The following is a 7,036-nucleotide window of genomic DNA, read 5'->3' on the forward strand; positions in this document are numbered from 1 at the left end:
CATCAGCACCGGCAGTGTATCTCGGCATGTTCGTCCCGGGATCACCATCATATGAATCATCTAGTGCGGCCCGGGAGACGGGTGATGCGCGGATTGGGGAAGTGGGACATTCAGAGGTTGAGTTTGCTAGGCCTGTAAGGGGGATTGCGATGCATTCTTTGCACGGTGTTTTTTTCCTTATTTCATAATTGGCCTTCCTATGTGCACTTGACTCCCCCTTCTCAATCACCGACATGCTTTTGCGGCGCTGCATGCGCTTCACTCGTATATTTTCATTCATTGTTTCTCTGTCCTCCACCGTTAAATCGTCATTTTTCTTCTGATGGCATGCGTAGCTACATGCGTTTTTCTGCTCCCTTTGCTTGTTTGTTAAGTTATGTTTCCGCTCATTATCTCTTTGCCTCCTTGCTAGAATAGTGTCCTGAATGACAGACGCGTCTACAGTTGAAGGGGGACATGTTGCTCCCTCATTCATTGATTCTGTAACGCTAGAGCTTTTCATATCGTCTGGTTCAATCATATTTTTCAAAACATAGTTAGACCAGATTGATTTATCGGCTCTGAGGAGTGCCATCTTGATTAGTACGGCCTGGCAACGAAAGGGATACTGAACGTAAGCGTATACCTGAAGTATCAGATGGACGTTTGTTTTGATCTTCGATACGCTTAGCCTTGTTCCTCCAATAAGCAGCTCGCCGCAGGGCGTTTCTATGATCTCTCTTGCGTTCACCCTCTGTTTTCTGCTCTGTTACTTGTGTGTCATTCAAATTCACATCTGGATACATTTCACACAATCCCGAAAATGAGTGAGCATACCAATGAAATTTTCGCAATTGCTGCTTTAGTAGGAAAACAATTGATTACCATGTAGATCGTTGTAATTAAAGATCCTAGATGATATAGTAGTTGTATCAGGAAATTCTGACGCCTCATACTCGATTGAGGTATAGTTAGAGCTAGTGGGGTTGTCTGTTGAACCAGACAATCCAAACATATTCATGCTGAATTAGTATGCCCTTCATTCTGACCATAATGGTTAAATCATAATAAGCTTACCTGATAAATTAAGGGTCTGTGCATGTTCAACTTGGACATTATGTTATTTCTTCCGCCGATAGGAAGCCCTCCTCAGAGCGTTTCTATGGTCTCTCTTGCGTTCTTCTTCCGTTTGTTGCTTGGTGTCAGGCAAGATTACACTCATATCTGGTGTCATTCAGAACATTCCCAAAAATTAGATAATAAAACAAATACATGCAAGCAATGTTTACCTTGAAGCTCGTTATCATTGATTAGTCCAGATGAGATAACATTTGAACTTGGAAATGTTGTAGTGCTGGTTGGGTTGTCTGGTGAACCAGATATTACAAAACATAGTAATGGTTAGTGGTTAAGACGGTACGGATTACAATGTTTTAACATTTTAAAATTACCTGATAATAGAAGGGTCAGTGCATTTTCATCTCGCACATTGGTTTGTTTTTTCCGCCGATACGAAGCCCTCCTGGTTGGTTTGTTTGCATCTGGTGTCATACAGGGCAAACCCCAATATTAGATAATATAACAGATACATGAGAGGCATTGCTGAATGAGTAGGCAAAATATGTTTACCTTGTAGCTCTATGTCATTAATGAGACCAGAAGTGACGGTAGTTGAAGCAGGAAATGTTGACGCGTCATGCGAGAATGATGTATAGTTAGAGCTAGTTGGGTTGTCTGGTTAAACGCGGATGTCCAATCATATGTCAGCTTAACGGTTTAGATGGACCCTCATGTTAAAACAATATAAGCTCACCTGATGAATGAAGGGCATGTGCATTTTCATCTCGCCGACTAAAAGCCATTTCCAGTGCGTTTATTTGGTCTATTTTGCAAAAATCTTCTGTCATTCCCGTATATAGTTTGATGCCATTAAAGTTGCCAAATGAGAAAACTAAGACTTTGCATCTAATGAACATGGAGATTATGATATCATATTACCTTCTTTATCTCTCACACAATGGGCATCGGATGCGCCCGTAGCTTCATGAGGGTATGTTGCATCATTAGGCAAGACTGAGGTATAGTCCGAGCTAGCTGAATTATATGATTCACCAAGCTAGGTCAGTAATAATTATTTAAGTTGCGTAAAAAGTGACTGCCTTCGTGCAAACACAGCACAGACGGGACGTGGATCAATTTACCAACCATGATAATCTCGTCTGGGTTTATTTATCTCCCTGTCTTCGAGAACATTTGTGATATCACATACAGATTGGCAACGGGCTGACTGCCCATTGAAACTATGTTTATCCAAACAACCTGGCTTGATATTGCGATAAGCCGCCCGCCTACGAGCGTTGATAAGATCCCTATGATCTGATGTGCAACATAGTATTAGCATCATATCATCTCTAATCAAGGATGTAGGTTAATACAACGTATCTTGTGCGAAATATATATATATGAACATCAAACTAAGAGCAGCCAGCATCATCACATTAATCAACTCACCAGTTTTAGCAAGTACAGGCTGATTCTCATCTTGTAAGTTGACAATATCATTATCTTTTTTCTTCCGATAAGCAGCACGCTTCCGTGCATTGTACTGCTCCCTTGCTTCCTCAGCGTATTTTCTACATTCATTAATTAAAGATCCAGTTTCAGCCTTTTCGGAAGTTGTGTTGTTTGCATCATGTTGTCCAGGTATTACCCATTCTAATCCATATGTAGAGCTCGAGTCAGCATGATTACAAAACCAATGTATGCCTCGTATGCATGCAGAAAAAAGTATATCTTTAATGAAGTAGCTACCTGTTTCGGTCGTGTATATTGGGTCAACAATTGCAGCCACTATTACGTTGCTTTGGTTATATTCTTCCAGATTTGTCTCGTTCGTAGGGGCTGCGGAACATTAAGCATGATGCATGACATTGTCAGATATGCACGTCAGGCAATACCAGCCAGTTTATTTCATACAGTTATATACCATGTTGCGTCGCGTAAATAGCTTCATGTTTCTCATCAAAGGGTATCAAGAATGGACTATATTCTACATTTTTTTCACTCGCTTGACCTGTACATTCAAGCTTGTTACTGTTAGAAATGCATGTAAAACTGGTGCAATGCTTAATACCTGTAGCTACGTCCTCTTCTTTTTGATGTTCACCGGCTTTGCTTTTTGCATTACCCATTCGCAACTGGAATAACCGCTACCTCCGTCTTGAGGCCTGGAAGCCACATAAAGGAAACCTGACTCGGATGGAGATAGTAGATTCAAGATGAAAGCAAGAGAGATGGTGCATGCACAATATGGTAAATTACTTGAAAGCTTTCACAGTTCCTCATTCTGTTCCTAGTCACGGTTGCTTATGCACCCATGGAGTGCTTGGCTTGCTTCATGCATTATAGTATTGCAGTGTTTCTTAATAAGCTGGAAGATTTCTAACTGATTTCGTTTGGTATGGCAGAAGCACAAGCTTTTGGATGTCTTCAAGTGCTGATTAGAGATAAGGTACTTATGGAAGCCATGAAATTTGCATCTACTATGTGAAAGCATCTCTGTGAAAGCACTCGCAAGAGGAGTAAAATGATAACGCCATGGCTGTATGACATGCGATGGATGTATGAGATGTGAGATGTGTGAGATGCGAACAATGCTCAAGTATGTGAGATGTATGAGATGTGAGATGTATGAGATGTATGAGATGTGTGACCTGTAGATCGGATCCCGGACGTGTTCGGGTCGGAGGCCGGCGGCGTATCTGGTACAGGATCAGCGCCGGATCCTTGACGTGTTTTGCGGCGGATCCTTGACGCCTTCGGCGACGGGTCCTCTTAGGGATCGGCGCCGGATCCTGTAAGCGTTCAGTGGAAGGGTCCTGAACGTGACCAGCGCGGGATCAGTGGAGTCCGGCCGTTTTGACGTGCGGTGACGCAGGGATGGAGCGGTGGCGGTGAAGGAACGGAAGGCGGCGACGGGCGAAGGAGGGCAGAGTCGGGCCAGTGTTCCTCGCACGAGGAACAAGAGAGACTTCGATCGAAGGGCGGAGGCGACGCAGATTCGGGCGTTTTTTCGCTGGTTATTTTTCGCCGGCTTGTTTTCGATGGTTTTTTTTGAACGAGGTGGTCGCAGACCTCGATCGAAGGGCAGAGGCGGACGCAGATTGGTAGTGTTTGGCACACGAGCGCGGGCTTTCTTTGTTTTTTCAGGGCTGAGCGGGAGGTGGGAGCAAGTACCAAAAAAGACCGGGTAAGGTGGGACGAAAATAAAACCCGGAACGCGGACTACCAACTGAGACATTAGAAATAGAGATACTCCTGTGGAGTACATAGAGCCTAATGTATTTTTCAAAACTAATTTTAATCACATGTTAAAACAATAATATATGACATGCACGCTGGATAAAGTATACCATCAAATTCATATGTGAAATGAGCTTTTCATGATATAATTTTTATATTATACATCTCGTGTATATATATATATATATACTAATAATGTGTTTTTTGAAACTGCCTTTGACTATTGATAAGATTAGTCAAAGGTAGTTTCAAAAGACACATTAATATATATATATATATATATATATATATCTTTCCCTACTAATAAAGCACAGAGTGCTTCTGCCCGTCCGTCGTCGCTATCGATTTTGCATAAAAGTCCTTCAGTTTATTCGAATTCAACCCGCAGTCCCTGTTTAAGTGGATCTGGAAAAACGCTTTAATTTTGCACAAAGGATCCTATGTTTTGGTATATTCAAAACGCGGTCCTTTTTACATGGGCGGCGCGACTGGAGCTGCAGGGGGCGGATCCGCGCACGGCGGGGGCTTGGAGGCGGATCCGGAGGTGGGCGGCGACGCGGGGGCGAGGAAGGCCGGAGCGCGGCTTCCCGGGCGGATCCATGGCAGAGAAGAGACTGGGTGGTGAGGTTGAGAAGAAGGGAGAAAAGTGGGGCGGTGCGGCGACCCACGCAGGAGCTCGCCGGAGCCGGGTGACGATGGACGGGCGCGGGAGACAGAAGGATCCGGCGCGGCGGCGCGCACTCCTTGTAGTTGGAGGCGGGCCTTCATGGCCGCGGCGCCCCTCCCCCCGCGACAGCTCAGGCAGCGGTCAGATCCGCCCTCCCTCCCTCCCTCACTCCTCGCACTGGAAGACCTAGCCGCTGGGCCATGGTGACCGACGGCGATGATGACGGTGGTGGCTACCTCGACGATGGATAAAATCCGCTCCGCCCCTCCTCTTATCCGTCGACGACCGCTTGAATCCCGAGAGGAGAGGAGAGGAGTGGGAGATCCATGGCGGCGGAAAGATCCGCGCCTGGATCGGACCTGCTCGTCAAGGAGACCCACGCCATGGAGCTGCTCGTCAATGTTCCACCCTGGTGAGTGTCGATGCCATGGTTCTGCCCTTCTTCCCTCCCCTTCCCTGATGCTCTTCTCTCCCTCACGCAGGCACACATCCAACATCGCCATGGACCAGTAGCTCAAGCCGTCTTCTTCCAGATGGTGATGGGGTTCCCTCACCATCTGCAGGTCATCATCCTTAAGGGCTCCACCATCTGCAGGTCTTCCTTCTTCTCTTCTCTCTGTTGGATTCCATTTGATTTTTCTGCTCTATTGGTGAAGCTCCCTCTCTTCTCTGCTGCAGTGTCTACAGTGGACTATTTGCATCTTCAGTGCAAATACCTGATTGTATATGGATGGATTGTAGGGTCTAACCACCTTGATTTGATTCGGGCTGGAGCAGCAGCAGCAGGTCCTTCCTTCCATGGAGGGCATCCACAACATGACCCGCACAAGGAGCTCCAAGCAGACAAAGGTACCTGCTCCATTGTTGTACATGTTCGTGAGTTCTTTGTGATGATGAAACCACTGATTGGATGTCCTGATTAGATACAATCCATTCCATTGAACTGTGGGGACAACATGAGGCACATGTCTCGTTTAAATTGATGCGAGGAAGTAATTAACACAAAACTGCATTCTTCTTACTGATTTTCCCCTTGGAACAGATTTTGTAATTCATGATCAGGTCGTTTTGACACATATTCTTAGGATTTCTATATATCTTATCTTAGCTTTGGGGGTTTTAACATAAGAATGGTATGATGCTCCAGACTCGACGACAAGTGCTATCCTCATGAGGCCAGACAAGTCGTTGTGCCAATCCAGCGAGAGTGTCCAACAGCGGAAAGTCATCTGAAGAATCATGTCCCAGTGAGTAGTCCAGCTCCAGCAACAAGACCACATCTGGCTTCCACCAAGAAGCTGGACCAGCGGCATTGTACTCAGGTAAGCTCATGAATTTTTTTGCAATCCAGACATGGCAGAGTCAAATTTATACTAATAGCTAACATCAGCTTACTGTGGTTTATATGGTCCATGTAAATCTGGCAACGCACGGCTAAACTTCCAACAATTACTTGCTAACAAAAATCAAGTAAAACTAAAGGAATAGTTCTTTCTCTTGCTGAAATAGGTTTGGACGCACTGTGTGGTATATATATGTCAAGTTTAGCCGTATGCAATAATGCAATGCTTATGGTTGATAATTCTACAAATTTAATTAGTGGGCAGGAATAACTGGTCAGGCTTTCGTAACTTCTATTTCTATTACTGCAGCATAATTGTTTTTTACATAGAGCTGACTGTTACTTCCTTTTTTCGTCAGGAGTACTATTTCCAAGCAAACAACCAACTATCTGTAGAAAAATTCGACATAATAAAATAGGTTAAAAATGTTCACAGTCTTACATGTGTTTACACTTAAAAGAATGTTCACACTTTTAAAAAGGTTCAAAATTCCCAAAAATGTTCCAATTTTTCTAAAAAAAATATTTTCATTGTAATTTGTACAAAAACTTAAAATAATCAAAGTTTCTTTTTTCAAAAAAAGACATCTGTTCCAAAAAAAGTTCCTCAAAAAGATGCTTCAATTTCTGTAAAAACCTCAGCTTTCCTTAAAAGAGTCCCAATTTTTTGTGAGTTTTATAAAAAAAGAAGGAAATTTTCGCATTTTCTCGAAAAGTAAAAAATAAAACTGATGGACAACTATTCC

The 7,036-nt window shown here is 43.8% G+C and overlaps 1 long non-coding RNA gene across 1 annotated transcript; it reads left to right on the top strand.

The window, feature by feature from the left end:
• Positions 1–4,792: 4,792 nt before the first annotated feature.
• LOC123107570 (uncharacterized) lies at positions 4,793–5,928 on the top strand. The gene is made up of 3 exons (XR_006451697.1): positions 4,793–5,360; positions 5,431–5,543; positions 5,627–5,928. It is a non-coding gene; the product is annotated as an uncharacterized lncRNA (long non-coding RNA).
• The last annotated feature ends 1,108 nt before the right edge of the window (positions 5,929–7,036 follow it).

This window comes from Triticum aestivum, chromosome 5A, assembly GCF_018294505.1.
Source record: "Triticum aestivum cultivar Chinese Spring chromosome 5A, IWGSC CS RefSeq v2.1, whole genome shotgun sequence".
NCBI classification, from domain to species: Eukaryota; Viridiplantae; Streptophyta; class Magnoliopsida; order Poales; family Poaceae; genus Triticum; species Triticum aestivum.